Source organism: Moschus berezovskii, chromosome 4 (assembly GCF_049115385.1).
Source record: "Moschus berezovskii isolate FMDL1 chromosome 4, NW_MosBer_1.0, whole genome shotgun sequence".
Taxonomy (NCBI): domain Eukaryota; kingdom Metazoa; phylum Chordata; class Mammalia; order Artiodactyla; family Moschidae; genus Moschus; species Moschus berezovskii.
The window spans coordinates 97,433,115-97,455,319 of record NC_142463.1 but is presented as its reverse complement, the minus strand read 5'-3'; the positions used below and the strand labels follow the sequence as shown (position 1 = coordinate 97,455,319).

The 22,205-nt window shown below is 40.4% G+C and overlaps 1 protein-coding gene across 1 annotated transcript in view; it reads left to right on the top strand.

The window, feature by feature from the left end:
* The window catches only part of GDAP2 (ganglioside induced differentiation associated protein 2), a 169,924-nt gene extending 149,381 nt beyond the window's left edge, over positions 1-20,543 (top strand). Inside the window, exon 15 of the transcript XR_008682857.2 lies at positions 20,427-20,543. The gene's annotated coding sequence lies outside the window, so the exon portion shown is untranslated. The remainder of the gene's footprint in view (positions 1-20,426) is intronic.
* Positions 20,544-22,205: the final 1,662 nt, after the last annotated feature.

The window sequence follows — 22,205 nt, the reverse complement described above, 5'->3', positions numbered from 1 at the left end:
AATTCTCCAAGCCAGAATACTGGAGTGGGTAGCCATTCCCTTCTCCAGGGTATCTTCCCAATCCAGGGATCGAACCCAGGTCTCCTGCATTGCAAGTGGATTCTTTACCAGCTGAGCCACAAGAGAAGCCCAAGAATACAGGAACAGTTAGCCTATCCCTTCTGCAGCGGATCTTCCCAACCCAGGATTCTTTACCAAGTGAGCTGTGAGGAAAGCGAAAGTAGCAAGTACTTAAAAGTATTCTTGGAAGAGGATATCCCCACCCCAGTATTTTTGCCTAGGAAAATCCCATGGACAGAGGAGACTGGCGGGTTACAGTCCATGCATTTGCAGAGTCTGACATGACTAAGCAACTAAACAGCAACAACAACAAAAACGTAAGTATTCCAATAACAGCAAATGCTTATATAATACTATTTATCTGGCACTACTTTAAGTGTAGTACACTTATTAATTGGCTTGATCTTTACAACAACCTATGAAATAAGCACAATTTGTTGTTGTTGTTCAGTCACCAGTGGATTGCAGCATGCCAGGCTCCTCTGTCCTCTGTCCTTCACTATCTCCCAGAGTTTGCTCAAATTCATGTCCATTGAGTTGGTGATGTTATCTAACCATCTCTGCCACTCCATTCTCCTTTTGCCTTCAGTCTTTCCCAGCATCAGGATCTTTTCCAATGAGTCAGCTCTTCACATCAGGTGGCCAAAGTATTGGAACTTCAGCTTCAGCAACAGTCCTTCCAATGAATATTCAAGATTGATTTCCTTTAGGATTGACTAGTTTGATCTCCTTGCAGTCCAAGGGACTCACAAGTCTTCTCCAGCATTATTTGAAAGCATCGGTTCTTCTGTGCTCAGACTTCTTAGGGTCCAATTCTCACACCCATATATGACTACTGGAAAAATCATAGCTTTGACTATATGGACATTTGTCAGCAAAGTGATGTCTTTGCTATTTAACATGCTGTCTATGTCTATCATAGCTTCCCTGGAAACTCAGATGGTAAGGAATCTGCTTGCCATGCATTCAATCCCTGAGTCAGGAATATTCCCTGGAGAAGGAAATGGCAACCCACTCCAGTATTCTTGCCTGGAGAATTTCATGGACAGAGGAACCTAGTGGGCACAGTTCATGGGTCGCAAAGAGTTGGACACGACTGAGTGACTAACCCTTTCACTTTCAGTTTTGTCAATGCTTTCCTTCCAAGGGGCAAGCATCTTTTAATTTCATGGCTGCAATCATCATCCAGTGATTTTGGAACCCTAGAAAATAAGATCTGTCACTCCTTCCACTTTTTCCCCTTCTATGTGCCATGAAGTGATGGGACTAGATGCCATGATCTTAGTTTTTTGAATGTTGAATTTTAAGCCAGCTTTTTCACTCTCTTCTTTCATCCTTACTAAGAAGCTCTTTAGTTCCTCTTCCTTTCTGCCATTAGAGTGATATCATCTGCATATCTGAGGTTGTTGATATCCCTGAGTATCCCTGGTACTGATACTCAGATTTGTGTACCTGATACTGAGACTCCCTGGGCAGATTCAAGCATTTGTTAATTAGGGAGAGAAAGGGATATGAGACCAGGGAGAAAAAAAGTCAAGAACAGCCTTGGGGCAAAGTCCTGTTTCCCCCCATCAAGGATACACACACTATCTCTGACATATTTTGGACATATGAAACCCCTTCCAGGTGGGATAAGTTGACAATTAACAATGGTATGCTAACTGCCAACATCTGTTGGATCATCGAAAAAGCAAGAGAGTTCCAGAAAAACATCTACTTCTGCTTTATTGACTATATCAAAGCCTTTGACTGTGTGGATCACAACAAACTGTGGGAAATTCTTAGATGGGAATACCAGACCACCTGACCTGCCTCCTGAGAAATCTGTATGTACGTCAAAAAGCAACAGCTAGAACTGGACATGAAAAGACAGATTGGTTCCAAATTGGGAAAGGAGTACGTCAAAGCTGTATATTGTCACTGTGATTATTTAGCTTTTATGCAGAGTGAAAGTGAAGTCACTCAGTCATGTCTGACTCTTTGAGACCCCATGGACTGTAGCCTACCACTCTCCTTTGTCCATGGGATTTTCCAGCAAGAGTACTGAAGTGGGTTGCCATTTCCTTCTCCAGAGGATCTTCCCAACACAAATCGAACCTGGGTCTCCTGCATTGTTGGCAGACGCGTTACCATCTGAGCCACCAGGGAAGTCATATGCAGAGTACATCATGCAAAATGCTGGGTTGGGTGAAACACAAGCTGGAATCAAGATTGTTGCAAGAAATATCAATAACCTCAGATACACAGATGACACCACCCTTATGGCAGAAAGTGGAGAACTGAAGAGACTCTTGATGAAAGTGAAAAAGGAGAGTGAAAAAGCTGGCTTAAAACTCAGAATTCAGAAAACTAACATCATGGCATCCGGTTCCATCACTTCATGGCAAATAGATGGGGAAACAATGGAAACAGTGACAAACTATATTTTGGGGGACTCCAAAATCACTTCAAATGGTGACTGCAGCCATGAAATTAAAAGATGCTTGATCCTTGGAACAAAAGCTATGACTAAAACCTAGACAGAGACAGCATATTAAAAAGCAGAGACATTACTTTGCCAACAAAGGTCAGTCTAGTCAAGGCTATGGTTTTTCCATTAGTCATGTATGGATGTGAGAGTTGGACTATAAAGAAAGCTGAGCACTGAAGAATTGATGCTTTTGAACTGTGGCATTAGAGAAGATGCTTGAGAGTCCCTTGGATTGCAAGGAGATCAAACCAGTCAATCCTAAAGGAAATCAACCCTGAATATTCTTTGGAAGGACTGATGCTGAAGCTGAAACTCAAATACTTTGGCTACCTGATGCAAAAAACTGACTCATTGGAAAGACCCTGATGCTGGGAAATATTGAAGACAGGAGGAGAAGGGGACTACAATAGATGAGATGAGATGGTTGGATGGCATCACCGACTCAATGGACATGAGTTTGAGCAAGCTCCGGGAGTTGGTGATGGAGAGGGAAGCCTGGCGTGCTATAGTCTGTGAGGTTGCAATGAGTCGGACACGATTGAGTGACTGAACTGAACTGAATGGTATGCTTCCCACAGGCATGTAGGACGAAGACCAGCTGGACATGAAGGTTGACCATGCTGACTCCTACTTAGCTCTCTACCAACCCATCAGAAGAATGTCCACGAGCTGACCAGGCCCTCTTTGAACAATTACTATAAAACTTCTTACCATTTTCCCCATGGGAACACATGGTTTTGAGGGCATTGATTCTCTGTGGCCCGCATTGCTTGCAAAGTAATAAAGATATTCCTTCCTACTTCACCCAAACCTCTGTCTCTGAGAGTTGATTTGATACCAGCAAGCAGAGACGTTGAGCTTTCAGCGTCGCTGCTGTGCGCTGGGTGTTGTGCCTGGCTCCCGGCAGGGTGACTTACTTCATGACACTGTACAGCTCTCTGCTCTTCTCTGTTCTGGCAGCCTCCCAGCTCTTCCCTTTCTTTCCTCTCATGTTTTTTCAGACCAAGACTCTAAGCCTCACTTGCTTAGAGTACCAAGTGGTTCCCTACTGAAAGGCTGGTCCCTCCCTCCTTAGGATGGAGCATTGTTTCTAAAGGTGCAAGAGAGGCTACTGTCATTAAACCCATCATTTATCACTTAACAATCACTTTTGACTCTGATCTCTTTTTATGTCAAAGAAGCAGCCTCCCTAAATTTCCAGTGCTTGAAATTCTTGATAATGCAGTTTCTTAATGTAAGGCACACCTGAAGAGCAAGACCATGAACACAAATAAATCTGCCTTTCAGCAGAAAATCTGAGTCTGGCTAGAGTTACTGCTCACATATCTGGCCTGTTCAGTTGGAAACACAAGAGTTAGATATGTGTCATGATGACATAACATTATTTTCCCAAAATAGAGGTTATTTGTTCCAGCTGGATCTGATTATGGTTTTTCTATTTTGCTCTTGGTCAGCCCCCAGGTTAGCCTCCCATGCTGAGTTTCTTTTCAGGCCAAGAGAGGCTTTTCCATGCACTGAGTCTGCTGGGACAGTAGATCATGACCACGGTGCACCAGTCAGCCACATGGTGGAGGGTGAAGGGGTCCTTTCACAGACAAGGTGTGAACAAGCAGTGCTGACCCGCCATCTGACCCCAAAGCAAGGTTCTCAGCATATGTTGAATCAAATAACTCTTTTTTTTTTTTTTAAGTTTCTATAGTTAGACATGTGCAGTTTTGTTTATAAATTTCAGAGTTACTCTTCTGTGCAGGCTAATTGACCCATTCAAGAGTTGCCTTTCAGTTTACACAATATCTGCATTGCCTTCCTGAGTGTTTAAGGACACCAGCTAAAGACCTTGTGGAGGAAAACTTCCACATGTTCATAACAGGAAATCTATGACTTTCACTTCAGTTTAACCCTTCAGAGCCAAATCTAATCATTTGCATCAGAGTTCAAAGGCATTTATTGTTGTGGAAGTGTTCACTATAATTGAGAGAGGAAGACCAAAAGGGAAGTAAGGAAACTAGGGAAAGAGAGAGGAAAGCTGCTTTTTTAAAAAGTCTAGAAATATAGAAGTAATAGCTTTGAAGATCCCAGCTGTTGCTGGCATTTATTTCATTTGTAGGTAGAATAATTACTTAGTTCTAAGTACCCTACCATAGAAAAATATAATTAAAAGTTATTAATTTTCACAAGTTACTATCACACAGTGAAATTTAACATAGAGGCACAGACACAGCTCTATTAATTATTTAATCTCTTCCTGGGTTAAAGTACTCATGGGTGTTCAAGTTAGAGTGAAGATCCAAAATGTAGCTAAAGAGACTTGCTATGTCTTGCTGTGATAACCATAATCCAGATCTGTTTCTCAGCTTTGCAAGATTCAAAACTGAAGCTTTTTGGTTCACACAAAGGTGATTTGACTTAGGGAGACTGATGTCAAACAACCCACCTAAAAGCAGATGCCTATGTATATATTCCTGATCTCGAGTGGTTTCAGCCTGCAGCAGCTTGAAGTGGGGCTTCAGACAGCCAGAGATTGAGGCTGGGTCACCATGGTGAGAGCACCAAACCCTAGCCACTAGACCAGTGGGCAGTGACAAAGCCCTGGCTCTTTGGCTTTGCAGAAGAAGAATTCCCACAAAGTATAGTGAGAGTCATGAAAGTATTTTTTAGGAGGGAAAAGGAGTCCAGTACATGTGGGCAAAGGGCCCATGGACAGACTCGGAGAGAGGGAGCTGCACCCTTGTGGCAGTCTGAATCTCTTTTATGGGGCATTTCTTCCAAGTTCTCTTTGGCCAATCATTTTGGTTTGCCTGGTTCAGAGTCCATATTTGATATATCTCAGGATCCTCCCCTGTGAGAGCACACATCTCTTAGCCAAGATGGATTCCACCGACAAAGCCTATGGGTAGTTAACATCTCTTAGCATCACTCCCCTTTTGACCTCCAAGGAGCCTTTCTGCACATGTATAGTTGAGGAGGTGTCCTGACTTCGAGACTGAGAGATGTGTGGTCTCTTCACTTCTGTCTGAGCAGGGCCCAGCCTCCTCCCTCAGTTGTCCAGCCATCCGTTTTGGAGTATCTGTCCACAGAGAATAAGCTCCAACTGTTTGCCCCAGGGGCCCGTCTATCTCCTGCCTCATTCTCAGTTGAGAATAAAAATCAAATATCATCTTAGCAGAATCTCTCCTCTGTTGGAAAGTCTACATGGAAAGCCAAATTATTATCAGAAAGTGATATGATGAGCATGGAAACCAAACCAGGGAGTGAGCCTGGAAATCCTAATGCCTATTGCATCCATCTCCCCAGGAGGCTGAGTGCTGGGAATGCAGAGGTAGAGGTGGCTTTTGTCCTTTCTTTCTCTAGACTTTGTGCTTTCCTCAGTCTCTGTTAAAAAAAAAAAAAAATTCAACTGGGTAAATTTAAAAGAACTGGTTAGCTTTACTGAGCAATTCATGAATCAGGCAGCATCCCACCTACTTAGTAGAGAGAAGTTCTGTCAAGGTGCAGGAAATAAAAAGTTTCTAAAGGCAAAGAAGAAGTTTACAAAAGGAAGTTATTAGCAAAGACTTCATTGTTTTACGCAAGGCTGCCCTCCTAGGGATAATGAAAACAGTCTATCAGCAGACTTCCTAGTGCTAACTAGGATATTCCAGAATGACTGATTGAAGATCACATTCCTAGGGAAGTTGAAACTTCCTAGTTGAAATTATTAGATTAGGTATTAAGTCTTGGTTTGCTGGCAGTGGACCTACCAAGAGTGGCTCTATCTTGAACCTGTTGTCTCTTTTTTAATAATTTCCCTCTTTTGATCAAGTTCTCAGATTAATTTAGAGATATGATCAAAATTTAAGGCATTAGCACCACTTTCACCTACTTCTCTATAATTCTTACAGCTTTTGTTCATCATTTGTGTGTTATTCACAGTTAAGGGCTTTTTTTTTTTTTTTTTTGCTTAATCGCTAACAGACTCCCAGGTCACGTCTTTGGGTTCATAATTTTTAAGTCAGTTATTCCCTTTGTTCCTTTTCTCATATTCCAGTCTTCGGGAGATCATTCGCTTGGCAGTTGGTGGCTATGAACATACATTTAAAGCTTTTGAGGAATATGATACATGGAGGAAATTATGATTGTAATAAACAGGATAATTCCCAATGTTTAGAGAGTACTTTGGGTCCATGCTTACTAATGAAGGAGGAAACAGACAGAACAGGATCCGTCTTGAAAGCAGGACTCCATCTTGGGCCGGACTGTGGACTTTGAGCTATATGCCCAGTATCTATGGAAACGACATACCAACAGAAAAACCAGGTCCCTGAAAGGAAGAGCCCCCAGGGCCCGTACCTAGACTCTCAGCAGCCTAAAAGAATACCCTAATTATCCGTGTAACTGAATAGAATCATACATCCTATTATGCTTATTGGGGTATGGCCACAGGCCTATTGATAATTGTCCACTGTTAACAACCTAGGCTTAAGGCATATGAATCACAGGTTAACTTTGATTGTATCTTTCTTTTCCTTTGTTCAGATTAGTTTCAGGGAATTTGGGGAGCTGGGTTTGAGCATGTACACTTAGGGTATATAAGGTTTTCACAAAAACTGGTCCAGGTCCTTGGCTAAGAGGAGACTCTACCTTGGGCCTGCTAGTGTAATAAACTACATTCCACTATCTGCATTGTCCTTCTAAGTGAGTTTGTTTCCCGGAACGCATGGCTACAACACTAAGACCTAAACCAATCAGAATCAAATAAGTCAAAGAAAGACTCTCCTGAAGGAGTCACCTTTAAAAGCCAAGTGGCTTGCTTGGTGATCTTATATGAATGAGCTTTAACTTTTCCAGAGGTGTTAATCCAGGTGTAGCAAGTACTGTTGGTTATAGCACAAACAACTTCTTGTGCAGCTTAAACTTTGGCCAGAGAGTCTAAGGAATTTTGTTGGACCCCTATTGCTTTTGCAGCAGATTTTGCAATATTTTCAAAAGCTAAGGAGAAGTTTCTGATCATAGCCTCATATTCACTCCTAATCAGGGAAGTAGGGTCCTTTCAAAGGAAGTAGTCCTAAATCATGAGTGCCTCCTGGTAATTTCTTTTTAACTTGACATTGTAAATTCAGGGAAGTCAACCAGTGAGGTATCTCAGTCTGTTTGTCAGCAGCAGTACAGTTAGATAGCCTAAATAGTATTGCCCAACTCTGTGCCAGCTACCTAGATATTGATTGGCCCAAGAAGAGTGATAACCAACACAGCCAAAAACAAACCTTGTCAGGGCACAGGCCATTTGCATTAGAGTGGCACTGTTAATGGACAAATCCAAGATGACAAATCTAGCTGTCTTGGCAATGGCCTGGGAGATAGGGGTGATAGAATTATCATTGCAGGCCAATGCCAGACTAAAAGAAAAGAAAGGGGTTCATGTTTAATTAAAGTATGAAGTCTTGATCTGGCATCTTGGGAGAAAGCAGTTTATGTTGATGTGAGCTACTGTTCTTCCTAGTCAATTTGATTTGGAGGTCTCTAGAATCTGTATTGGAGAAGGCAATGGCACTCCACTCCAGTACTCTTGCCTGGAAGATCCCATGGATGGAGGAGCCTGGTAGGCTGCAGTCCATGGAGTCGGACACGACTGAGCGACTTCACTTTCACTTTTCACTTTCATGCATTGGAGAAGGAAATGGCAACCCACTCCAGTGTTCTTGCCTGGAGAATCCCAGGGACGGGGGAGCCTGGTGGGCTTCTGTCTATGGGGTTGCACAGAGTCGGACACGACTGAAGTGACTTAGCAGCAGCAGCAGCAGCAGCATCTGTATAGGATCACAAGTCAAGTGGAGTCTTGTTAAGCTGTGATTGTATTCCCAAGGCTTGAATCCCTGAAGTTTTGCTGCCACTGGGTACTGAAGACCTGGTTTAGTCCCTTACAAGGGCAGTCATTGTTCTTGCTGATTCCAAATTAGAAGAGTGGGGAAAAATTGGAAACATTAATTTTGAGAATAATAGCCAGATATTTGCAAAAACTTAGAAGAATTCAGGATCCAGTCTAGTTTAAATGCATACAACAAAACCTCAAAGACAATTAATAGGAGTAGAAAACAACATCTACGGAAGTGCAAACATACTTTTTCTCCCTAATTATCCCAAATAGTTTTCTAAGGATAATCACAATACAACTAATTTGTTTGCATTAAGCTTGGCCTAATTATTTACACAAATGCAGTAAGAATAGTGATTGACTACATAAGTTACTTTTAAGACTACTTTGCTGAAACTTTTTACATGGAACCGCTGACTGAACTTCTTAAGAAATTCTCAAGGCTAGGAAGCCAAGTCAAAGTGCAAGCATTTCCTTAAAATTGTCTGATTGTATCTGAGTCTATGAATATCTCTTACAAATATGACATTTAAATCAAACCTTTGTAATATAGCCAAAATTTTCCAATTGTGTCATTTTATAAGAACAGATTCTCATGGAACTTGTGCAAATAACTGATTATATTGCAATAAAAAGAGCAGTTAAATCTCCAAATTCTGGAGGGATCAGTTAGGGAGAAAAATATTTCATTCTCGTTTGTAAAAATATATATTTTTATGAAAATTGTATGTCATAAATAGCTTGAGAGAAATGTTTTCCTTAAAATAATGTTTCAAATAGAAATAATCATCCTCCTCAATTTATTTAGTACCATGTTATTAATTTTTGTTGACTTTGATCTTTTGTTAGCAATTTTATGAAACCATCAGCTTTTCCTTTAGAGCTCTATAATTTGTTACCTAGTTCATTTTTATGATCTAATCAGAAACCTGTATTTGTCAAAAGTCCTTTCCATGAATCTCCTTGAGAATGAAGTACTTTTTCAGGAACAGTTTTGTAAAAGCATCTGAATAAAACAATAACTGTCTATAGATGGCAAAAGACTTAAAAATGCCCATTATTACAGATCTGCTGAGATTTTATTATAATGAAATCGACAAGGAAATTTGTGTTTATTTCTTTTTTAAAAAATAAGGTTGGCTTTACTTATTTTTGTTTTATTATTTTTGGTTGTGTTGGGTATTGTTGCTGCACACAGTCTTTCTCTAGCAAGTGGGGGCGACTCTAATTGCAGTGCACAGGCTTCTCACTGTGGTAGCTTCTCTAGTTGTGGAGTGTGGGCTCAGCAGTTGTGGTGCACAGGCTTAGTTGTCCCACAGCATGTGGAATCTTTCTGGACCGGGGATTGAACCCATGTCCCCTGAATAGGCAGGCAGACTCTCAACCACTGGAACACCAGGGGAGTCAAAACGTGATCATTTCTGTGGTACATAGTATTTTAAGATAACTGGAATTATGACTGCTAATATTACACCAGGATATACCCGATTTCCAGGAATTCATGATTTCTGAAACACATAACATATACCTATACAAACATAACATAAAGAAGGTTTTGTATTAGTTCTTACTTCACATGTAACTTAACCTATCAAATTAGCCTAATTAGTTTAATCTCTCCCTTTTTGTAAGGAGAAAGAACAAATCTTTTGAAATATTCCAGGGCTTCCCTGGAAAATTTCAAATTTAGTTTGAGGTGAAAAAGACTTCATTTAAAATTTGATTTTGAGGAAGAGGGGTTTGTTTTAAAAATATCAGAAAGGTTTTTTTTAAATTAATTAATTTTAACTGGAGAATAATTACAGTTTATGGTGGTTTTTGCCAAACATTGACATGAATCAGCCACTGGTGCACATGTGTCCCCGCATCCTGAACCCCCCTCTCTACCTCATCTCTCTGGGTTGTCCCAGAGCACAGGCTTTGAGTGCCCTGCTTAATGCATCAAACTTGCACTGGTCATCTATTTTACATATGGTAATATGCATGTTTCAATGCTATTCTCTCAAATCATCCCACTCTCACCTTCTCCCACAGTCGAAAAGTCTGTTCTTTACATCTGTCTCTTTTGCTGCCTTGCATTTAGGATCATCGTTACCATCTTTCTAAAATCCATGTATATGCGTTAATATACTGTACTGGTGTTTTTAACCACTTGGTCAAGTAGGATCATAGGCAACTGTGAAATTATACTTTGTTAACTGTTTAATCAAAGTGACAATAGAAGATGTTAAAGGCAAATACAGAAAGGTAAATAGTTGTAAAAAAAACTTAGCTTTTTTTGGTTTGCTTTTTGTTTTATTATTATAGAAAATTTAGCTTTCTGAACACAGAAAATTATTGACGAAACACAGAACCCTTGCTTTCAAGCAGATTATTTTAAAAGGTTAAAAAAAGAAAAAGAAAACCCAACTTTTACAGTCTCTTATCAAGAGAAGACCCATAGTCCAATAATACTTTGTTCCTTTAACAGACATGAGTTTGAGTGTACTCCGGGAGTTGGTGATGGACAGGGAGGCCTGGCGTGCTGTAATTCATGGGGTCGCGGAGAGTCGGACACGACTGAGCAACTGAACTGAACTGAACTGAACTGCTATTGATATTAGATTAGAACTCATGGATTCAATTAAATTTATTCTGATTTTATCAAGTCCTGACAATGCACAAAATTCCTTTCTAAGATTCCTTTTTTAATAAATCTTAAATATTTTTCCCATTTTTTTTTTCACATTCAGATTTTGTCCTATGTTTTGTTCTCTTTCTCAGTTGTTCATTAGAACAAAGTTACTTTCTTTTCCTTCAACAGAGAATGCATCTTTATTCCTCATACCTTCTTTTTTGTTTTTGCTTGTTTGCTTTTTTGGCTACACCACACAGCATGCAGGATCCTAATTCCCTGCTGCTGCTAAGTCGCTTCAGTCGTGTCCGACTCTGTGCGACCCCACAGACGGCAGCCCACCAGGCTCCCCCGTCCCTGGGATTCTCCAGGCAAGAACATTGGAGTGGGTTGTTGCCATTTCCTTCTCCAATGCGTGAGAGTGAAAAGTGAAAGTAAAGTCGCTCAGTCGTGTCCGACTCTTCGCGACCCCCGGACGGCAGCCTACCAGGCTCCTCCGTCCATGGGATTTTCCCAGGCAAGAATACTGGAGTGGGTTGCCACTTCCTAATTCCCTGACCAGGGATCAAACCCGTACCCCTTGCAGTGGAAGCTAAGAGTCCTAACCACTGGTCTGCCAGGGAATTCCTCCCTTACACTTTCTTTTACTGAAAACATACATCCTATGTTCCTGCAAACAGGGATAGTTTCCTTATTATTTCTTGTAACTTTAATCACAAATGTTAGTTTTGTTTTGTTTTATAATGAAAGGCCTTCAGTTCAGTTCAGTTCAGTTAGTCGCTCAGTCGTGTCCGACTCTCCGCGACCCCATGAATCACAGCACGCCAGGCCTCCCTGTCCATCACCAACTCCCGGAGTTCACTCAAACTCATGTCCACAGAGTCCGTGATGCCATCCAGCCATCTCATTCTCCGTCGTCCCCTTCTCCTCCCGCCCCCAACCTTTCCCAGCATCAGAGTCTTTTCCAGTGAGTCAACTCGTCGCATGAGGTGGCCAAAGTATTGCAGTTTCAGCTTTAGCATCAGTCCCTCCAATGAACATCCAGGATTGATCTCCTCCAGAATGGACTGGTTGGATCTCCTTGCAGTATAAGGGACTCTCAAGAGTCTTCTCCAACACCACAGTTCAAAAGCATCGATTCTTCGGCGGTCAGCCTTCTTCACAGTCCAACTCTCACATCCATACATGACCACAGGAAAAACCATTGCCTTGACTAGACGGACCTTGGTTGGCAAAGTAATGTCTCTGCTTTTTAATATACTATCAAGGTTGGTCATAACTTTCCTTCCAAGGAGCAAGCGTCTTTTAATTTCATGGCTGCAATCAGCATCTGTAGTGATTTTGGAGCCCAAAAAAATAAAGTCTGACACTGTTTCCACTGTTTTTCCATCTATTTCCCATGAAGTGATGGGACCAGATGCCATGATCTTTGTTTTCTGAATGTTGAGCTTCAAGCCAACCTTTTCACTCTCCTCTTTCACTTTCATCAAGAGGCTTTTGAGTTCCTCTTCACTTTCTGCCATAAGGGTAGTGTCATTTGCATATCTGAGGTTATTGATATTTCTCCCGGCAATCTTGATTCCAGCTTGTGCTTCTTCCAGCCCAGCGTTCCTCATGATGTACTCTGCATATAAGTTAAATAAGCAAGGTGACAATATACAGCCTTGACGTACACCTTTTCCTATTTGGAACCAGTCTGTTGTTCCATGTCCAGTTCTAACAGTTGCTTCCTGACCTGCATACAGGTTTCTCAAGAGGCAGGTCAGGTGGTCTGGGATTCCCATCTCTTTCAGAATGTTCCACAGTTTATTGTGATCCACACAGTCAAAGGCTTTGGCATAGTCAATAAAGCAGAAATAGATGTTTTTCTGAAACTCTCTTGCTTTCTCCATGATCCAGCGGATGTTGGCAATTTGATCTCTGGTGCCTCTGCCTTTTCTAAAACCTGCTTGAACATCTGGGAGTTCATGGTTTATATACTGCTGAAGCCTGGCTTGGAGAATTTTGAGCATGACTTTACTAGCGTGTGAGATAAGTGCAATTGTGCGGTAGTTTGAGCATTCTTTGGCATTGCCTTTCTTTGGGATTGGAATGAAGACTGACCTCTTCCAGTCCTGTGGCCACTGCTGAGTTTTCCAAATCTGCTGGCATATTGAGTGCAGCACTTTCACAGCATCATCTTTCAAGACTTGAAATAGCTCAACTGGAATTCCATCACCTCCACTAGCTTTGTTCGTAGTGATGCTTTCTAAGGCCCACTTGACTTCACATTCCAAGATGTCTGGCTCTAGGTCAGTGATCACGTTATCGTGACTATCTTGGTCGTGAAGATCTTTTTTGTACAGTTCTTCTGTGTATTCCTGCCACCTCTTTTTAATATCTTCTGCTTCTGTTAGGTCCATACCATTTCTGTCCTTTATCGAGCCCATCTTTGCATGAAATGTTCCCTTGGAATCTCTAATTTTCTTGAAGAGCTCTCTTGTTTTTCCTATTCTGTTGTTTTCCTCTATTTCTTTGCATTGATCACTGAGGAAGGCTTTCTTATCTCTCCTTGCTATTCTTTGGAACTCTGCATTCAGATGCTTATATCTTTCCTTTTCTCCTTTGCTTTTCGCCTCTCTTCTTTTCACAGCTATTTGTAAGGCCTCCTCAGACAGCCATTTCGCTCTTTTGCATTTCTTTTCCATGGGGATGGTCTTGGTCCCTGTCTCCTGTACAATGTCACGAACCTCCATCCAGAGTTCATCAGGCACTCTATCAATCAGATCTAGTCCCTTAAATCTATTTCTCACTTCCACTGTATAATCATAAGGAATTTGATTGAGGTCATATCTGAATGGTCTAGTGGTTTTCCCTACTTTCTTCAATTTAAGTCTGAACTTCGCAATAAGGAGTTCATGATCTGAGCCACAGTCAGCTCCTGGCCTTAGAAGGCCTTAATTTCTAGTGAAAGTTAAGAAGTAATCATTGGTGAACTGTCTTTTGTAATAGCATTCTGTTGCTTGCAAATTTATAAATACTTTCTTTATAATTTTTAGAAACGTATGCCCTTTTATAGAAAATTACATAATACATGTTTGTTGATATACCCAAATATCTTTAATTCCTCTGCAAAAGGAAGCCAAAGCTAGATTAACCTATGTTCAAAAATTAGCGTTTCAGCATTTTATATTATTTAGAAATGGTCTACATATTCAATGAACTTCTATCATTTAATTTAGCTTAGCAAAACTCTTAACAGTGGAAGTCACCAAAGAGATTTCAGTGAGTATTTTTAAGGACACACATCATAAAACAATTATTGTTTTTTTAAAAGAATCACTTAAAAACCTTTATCCCACTTACATCTGCTCATTTTCAACAATTAGATTTAGATGACTTAACAAAAATTTTTTCATACCAAGGTACTTTTCTTGTTGACAGATTTTGTATTTTATTTGATTAGTAAATACAAGTAGTATTAGTAAATCTAAGTTGTATATTTGCCTTATATTCAATGTTGATAACTTAAAAAAAATGCCTGTTTTAATTAAGCCAACAGCATTAAACTAACTTTAATGTACTAAAGATTAATCCTAGATAACATGAACTTGGAAAGCATTTGGGTTAGTGTCTATTGTGAAAGTGAAAGTGTTAGTAACCCAGTCATGTCTGACTCTTTGCAACCCCATGGACTGCAGGCTCCTCTGTCTATGGAATTATCCAAGCAAGAATACTGGAGTGGGTTGCCATTCCCTCCTCCAGGGAATCTTCCCGACCCAGAGACCGAACCTGGGTCTCCTGCATTGCAGGCAGTTTCTTTACAGATTGAGCCACCAGAGAAGATGCCAATTTCTATTATATTTTAACTCATATATGCACTTATTCAATTTTAATCCAGTTTATTAGTGCTCTTGAATATTTATACCTCAAAGGTACAAGGGAAGGAATACAAGGTCTCAAAAGAAGGACTTTGGTTTCCCAAGGCCAACATTTGCAAGCCTTTTAAAATAAAAAAATAAGAGGTTTGGGGGGGTTGGTAGAAGGAATAGGTAAAATTTGAACTGTGGAGCTGCATTTCTGGTTTTGCAAAGATTTATACGATAAAGATACTTGCTTTTAATGGCTCAAAGAACTGGGTTGCAACTTAAATGACATCATGGGTTGATCCACCGTAAATACTTTTGTAAGAGTTTTGGAAAGTTTTTCTTTCCCTCTGAGTATATTTAGTTTAGGATAGGTGGCCTAATTTTTTTCTATCACACTATCAATATCAGCTTCCAAAATGGCAACATTTCATAATAATTCTAATCATAGAATTATTAAATCTTTTAAAATATCTTGTCAGGTTTCATCTGGGACAAATAGCAAATATTTCTGGCAATGCTGAACAACCTCTTGGATTCAAGAGGTGTCCCCAGGGAAGGTGCAAATATCCAGAGTCACTCCCAAAGAAAAGCCAAAAGAAAGAACTGACAGCCTACATGTCCCAGGCAGGCAGAAAGCCAAGCCAATCTCTTAGGATACAAAATGATACAAGAAAGAAGGCAATAGCTATCCCTAGAAGAAAAAGAGTCAATAACCAATGGGCCTAGATTTGGAAAGAAAGGGACAATGTGAAATTTAATTTTCCTCTCTACATATTTGAGATGAAGATTTAGGAGAGTCAACTTTGGTAAGAATTCTCACACTTCACTGACTTCTGCAAACTCTCTCAGGATCCCATCAGCAGGCTCTGAGGTAAAGTGGAGAGCACAGCTCTGATATCTGCAGAATTTGGCAAGACTTTTTTAAAAATTAATTTTAATTTCCTCTTGGTTATGCAAGGGAATAACATAGTCATTAGCTTACCAGAAAATTCCCCAGAGTCCCACCAACTCTGTGATGCTGAAAGCTCAGCTTCTCTGTAACTGGTGCTGAAGTGATTCTTGGAGACAGAGTTTTGGGTGAAGTAGAAAAGGATAGCTTTATTACTTTGCCAAGCAAAGGGGGACATACTGGGCTCCTGCCTCAAAAACTATGTGCCCTCACTTGGAGAGGATAGTGAGTTTTATGGTGATGGTTCAAAGAGGGCACGATCAGCTCAAAGACATTCTTCTGTGGGTTGGTGGTGAGGTCAGTAGGAGTCAGCATCATCAACCTTCAGATTCCAATTGGTCTGGAATCCACATGCTTGTGGGCAGCATACCAACATTAATCATTAACTTCTCCCACCTGGAGGGGATTTCAGTATCTGCCAAATAGCTCAAAGTTATTGTTGTGTGTCCATTGATGGGGAACCAGAAACTTGCCCCAAGGCTGCACTATTGTTTCTCTTGACTGGTTATTTCTTTCTGGTCTCACATCCCCTCCCTTCCCTAACTAGCAACTGTTGAAATCTGCCTGTTGGAACTCAGGGAAGGTCATTGGAGGCTGAATGAAGGCTATTTCCTATAATCAAAGAAAAGGGAGACACAAAAAGTCTTTGTGCCCAGGACCAGCACAGGGTCTTGCTTGGTGTCACCTGGGCGAGTCCACACAGGAGTAGACACGGGAGTGTCTGTAAGGCCATTAACTTGGTGGGCTTTTATTTAAAATCTGAGTCAAAATTTTCATTATCCTTTTGCAATGAATTTTTAATGAAGCTATTTGGGAATTTTGAAGCCTTCTAGAAGTTTATGTATACCAATAAAATATGTATCCCATTCTGTTTATTTAATTTGGAAATTCTTACTTTTAAATGCACTTCTTAAGTGATCTTACCTAATTGGAATGTTCCTTCTAAGGGCCATTGTAATCCTAGGTTGTTTTTAGTAAGACTTTTGTAGATATTTATAGCTTACAAGGGGCTTCCCTTGATGACCCAGTCAGTAAAGAATCCACCTGCAATGCAGGAGACTGCCTGCAATACAGGAGACACAGTTCAATCCCTGGGTGGAGAAGATCCCCTGGAGAAGGAAATGGCAACCTGCTCCAGTACTCTTGCCTGGGAAATCCCATGGACAGAGGAGCCTGGAGGGCTACTCCCATGGGGTTGCAAGAGTCGGACACAACTTAGTGACTAAGTCACCATCACAATAGCTTCTAGGATCCACAGTTCAGTTCAGTCGCTCAGTACTGTCTGACTTTGTGACCCCATGGACTGCAGCACACCAGGTCTCCCTGTCCATCACTAACTCCTGGAGTTTACTCAAACTCAAGTCCATTGAGTCAGTGATGCCATCCAACCATCTCATCCTCTGTCATCCCCTTCCCCTCCCACCTTCAATCTTTCCCAGCATCAGGGGCTTTTCAAATGAGTCAGTTCTTCGCATCAGGTGGCCAAAGTATTGGAGTTTCAACTTCAGCATCAGTCCTTCCAATGAATATTCAGGACTGATTTCCTTCAGGATGGACTGGTTGGATCTCCTTGCTGTCCAAGGGATTCTCAGGAGTATTCTCCAACACCACAGTTCAAAAGCATCAATTCTTCAGCACTCAGCTTCCTTTATAGTCCAACTCTCACATCCATACATGACTACTAGAAAGACCATAGCCTTGACTAGGCAGACCTTTGTTGGCAAAGTAGTCTCTGCTTTTTAATATGCTGTCTAGGTAGTGCTCAGCTTTCTTTATAGTCCAACTCTCAACATCCATACATGACTACTGGAAAAACCATAGCTTTGACTAGACGGACCTTTATTGGCAAAGCAATATCTCTGCTTTTAAATAATCTGTTTAGGTTGCTCATAACTTTTCTTCCAAGGAGCAAACATCTTTTAATTTCATGGCTGCAGTCACCATTTTGTAGTGACTCTGGAGCCGAAAAAAATAAAGTCAGTCACTGTTTCCCCATCTATTTGCCATGAAGTGATAGGACCAGATGCCATGATCTTAGTTTTCTGAATGTTGAACTTCAAGCCAACTTTTTCACTCTCCTCTTTCACTTTCATCAAGAGGCTCTTTAGTTCTTCTTCACTTTCTGCCGTAAGAGTAGTGTCATCTGCATATCTGAGGTTATTGATATTTCTCCTGGAAATCTTGATCCCAGCTTGTGCTTCTTCCAGCCTAGCGTTCCTCATGATGTACTCTGCATATAAGTTAAATAAGCAGGGTGACGATACACAGCCTTGACGTACTCCCTTTCCTATTTGGAACCAGTCTGTTGTTCCATGTCCAGTTCTAACTGTTGCTTCCTGACCTGCATACAGGTTTCTCAAGAGGCAGATCAGGTGGTCTGGTATTCCCATCTCTTTCAGAATTTTCCACAGTTTTTTGTGATCCACACGGTCAAAGGCTTTGGCATAGTCAATAAAGAAGAAATAGATGTTTTTCTGGAAATTTCTTGCTTTTTCCATGATCCAGAGAATGTTGGCAATTTGATCTCTGTTTCCTCTGCCTTTTCTAAAACAAGTTTGAACATCTGGAAGTTCACGGTTCACATATTGCTAAAGCCTGGCTTGGAGAATTTTGAGCATGACTTTACTAGCGTGGATAGATGTTGGAGAGCTTCAATTGCCTTCTGAAATCCTGAAGTTCCAGAGTCACTCCTCAGCATTCAAGTTGCAGTGAGAATTCTCTTGTTTCCACATCATTTAATTTTTGTTAAAGAGTGATGGAATACCTTGACCTGAACACGGATCAACTTAAGTTTGATAAATAAATAATTTCATTAATATTTGACTTTTTCCTGTACTCATCTGGTTTCCTTTATAATATCAAGACCCTAAGAGACACCAAAGTTCCTTTCAAAATCCTAAAGATGGTTGAAAATGAAAAGAAAGTGGAAATGAAAGTCGCTCAGTCATGTCCGACTCTTTGGTTAATTCCATCTTAACACTTTTGGGCTCTTTTTCTTTCATTCTTCTTCTTTTTTTAAGAAATTGCAGCTCATTTTATTTTATTTAAATTATTTATTTATTTTGGGTGTGCTGGGTCTTCATTGCTGTGCAGGCTTTTCTCTAGTTGCAATGAGCAGGGGCTACTCTAGTTGCAGTGCATAGGCCTCTCATTGCCCAGGCTTCTCATTCTCCATTACATGTGGGATATTCCTGGATTAGGGATGGAACCCATGTCTCCTGTCCTGGCAGGTGGGTTCTTTACCACTGAGCCACCAGGGAAGCCCAGTCCCCTTTTCTGCTGTCTTTTTCCCTGATTTTAGTTGCTTCCTAAGTGCATCTCCATCAGGTCATCTATTCACACATTCAGCTCACTTCTTCCCACTTTCTTCCTGGGCCTTCTCCCATTGGCGACCTCCCTTACAATCCTTCCATTCCACTCTTTTAATACTTTCTTTAAGTCTCTCTGTGTCTCTCTTTTTCTTTTTGGTGGGAGGGGGCTGCACCATGCAGCTTATGTGATCCTATGTGGAGGATCTTAGTTGCAGCAAGTGGGATCTAGTTCCCTGACCAGGGGTCAAATCAGGCCCCCTACATTGGGAGTGCAAAATCTTAACCACTGGACCATTAGGGAAGTCCTTGTAATCAACCTTAAAAGACCATTATAATTATGCTTTATGTAAGATACAAGGTCTAAAGACAAAGAAAAGAGTAGATAAGAAGAACAAAGCCAGGGAAATAACATCAAATTGTATAAAAACATGTAGTTAAAGTCATAGAAAGGGAAGGGGTAGAGGAAGGCAGAGAGACAAATAGAAAGAGAGGGACAAGGAGGCAGAAGAAATATTTGAAGAGAAGATAGCTGAAAATTCCCAAAACTGATAAAACGTATCAACATTCAGACATGGGAAAAATTCAGTGAAGCAGGGTAACTATAAGGAAGACCATTCCAAACTGCTGCTCAGTCGCTTCAGTCGTGTCCGACTCTGTGACCCCATAGACGGAAGCCCACCAGGCTCCCCCATCCCCGGGATTCTCCAGGCAAGAACACCGGAGCGGGCTGCCATTTCCTTCTCCAATGTGTGAAAGTGAAAAGTGAAAGTGGGGTAAAAAGAAAATATTAAAAGCTGTCAGAAGACATACACACACGTGCGCACGTGCACACACACACACATCCCCTACAGGCCCAGAAGGCTTTAGTAGTGAATTATATCCAGTAATTAAAGCAGAAATAATACCAATTCTATCCAAACTCTTTCAGAAAATAAAAGAAGAGAACTTCCTAACTCATTAATTTAAGGCCAGTATTATTCTAATACAATACCAGTGAAAGACATTAAAAAACATACCACTATCCGTCATGGACACAAATGGAAAATTCTTGATAAAATTTTAGCAGCAGTTTATAAACATGATACCATAACTATGTGGGGTTTATCTCAGGATTGCAGGACTAATTTAACATTCGAAAAGCCATCGGTGTAATTCAGTATGTGTGCATGCATGCTGAGTGCTTCAGTCATATCTGACTCTTCCCAACCCTATGGACTGTAGCCCACCAGGCTCCTCTGTCTGTGGGATTCTCCAGGCAAGAATACTGGAGAGGGGTAATTCAGCGTATTAACATACTAAGACAAATCCCTGTTTTTATTTCAGTAGATACAGAGGATTCATTTGGAAAAAACTTAGCATCCATCTATGATTAAAACTCCCAGCAAACTAGAAATGGAGAGAACGTACTCACCTTGCTAAGGGACATCTACAAAAGCCTACAGTAGAACATCATACTTAACAGTGAAACACTGAATGCTTTTCTCTGGAAGCTGGGAAAAAGGTAAGAATGTCCACTCTTAGCTCTTCTCTTCAGCACTGCACTGGAGCTCCTAGCCAGTGCAATAGAGAAGGAAACAGAATTAAAAATCATAGAGCTATAAAGATAAGTATAGAACTGTCTTTATTCCCTAATTATGTTATCATCTATGTACAGAATTCAAAAGAATCTGTAAAAAAAAAAAGCTACTGGAAAATATAACTGAGTTTAGCAAGCTTTCAGGATACAAAGTTAATTTACAAAAATCATTTGTATTTCTGTATACTACAAATGGGCTTCCTAGGTGGTGCTAGTGGTAAAGAACCATCTGCCAATCCAGGAGACATAAGAGATGTGGGTTTGATTTCTGGGCTGGGAAGATCCCCTGGAGGAGAGACCATGGCAACCCACTCCAGTATTCTTGCCTGGAGAATCCCATGGACAGAGGATCCTGGAGGGCTACAGCCCACAGGGTCGCACAAAGTGGGACACGACTGAAGTGACTTAGCATGCACACACATACTATAAACAAAAATCAAATTATAATTAAAATACCATTTATAATAGCATCAAAATATGAAACATTTAGGAATAAATCTGACAAAAGATATGCAGATCTGTAAACTGAAAACTATAAAACGTTGCTGAGCAAAATTAAAGACCTAAATAAATGAAAAGATATATCAGGTTCATGGAACAAAAGACACAAAATTTTGAAGATATCTGTTCTTCCCAAATTGGTCTGTGACTTAGCAGCAGCAGCAGCAGCAGCATTCAAACCATATGAAACAAAATCCCAGTAGGATTTATTGTAGAAATTGACATACTGATTCAAAAATTGATATAAATGTGTCAAATCAACACATTGTACACCTTTAAGTTACATGGTTTTATATGTCAATTATGTCTTAATTTTAAAAAACAATTAAAAATTGATAAGCAACATTTTCTTCCTTTACACTCCTGCCGCTAACCCAGATCACACATTTTGTTGTTGCTTTTATATTTCTCTTTAATTTTCATTTTTCACATCTGTCCAATAGAGAGTTATACTGTTTCTTATTATCTTCCTTTTCAAGGTAGTATTTGGTCCCATCTTCTCCCTCAAACTGTAAAGGTAGTTAAAAAAACAAAACGAAACATGATTATGTGTCATTGAAATAAAAAATAAATCAATTTATCAGTTTCAAAATATTTTCCCCATGAGAAAGAATGAGAAGAGACTGAAATCTCTGTCCCTGGAAGCACGCAAAAGAGACTGAACTATCTTCATTCAACACTTATTAACAGGATATCTACTGGGAATACAGTATAGTAAATAAAGTCCTTGTCTGTCCTATGGGTCTTCAAATCTTACAGCATGTCCCAGTTCCTGGGGATTTCTGCACAGGTTTGAACGAGGTGACCCTGGAGTTCTCTTCTAGAGGTCTATAAATGTGTATTTCTAGGATTTTTTTAAAAAAGAAAACACTTCAAACAAACCTTTGTGTTCTGATAAGGCAAATGACTTTTCTCTTTGCGACTTGAGAGTGGTGGGCTGAAAACAGAGGAATAAAGAACCCGACACCTATGAAAGCACCCCTCCAGCCTAAAACAAAAGAATTTGTCTGACTCTCTCATTAAAT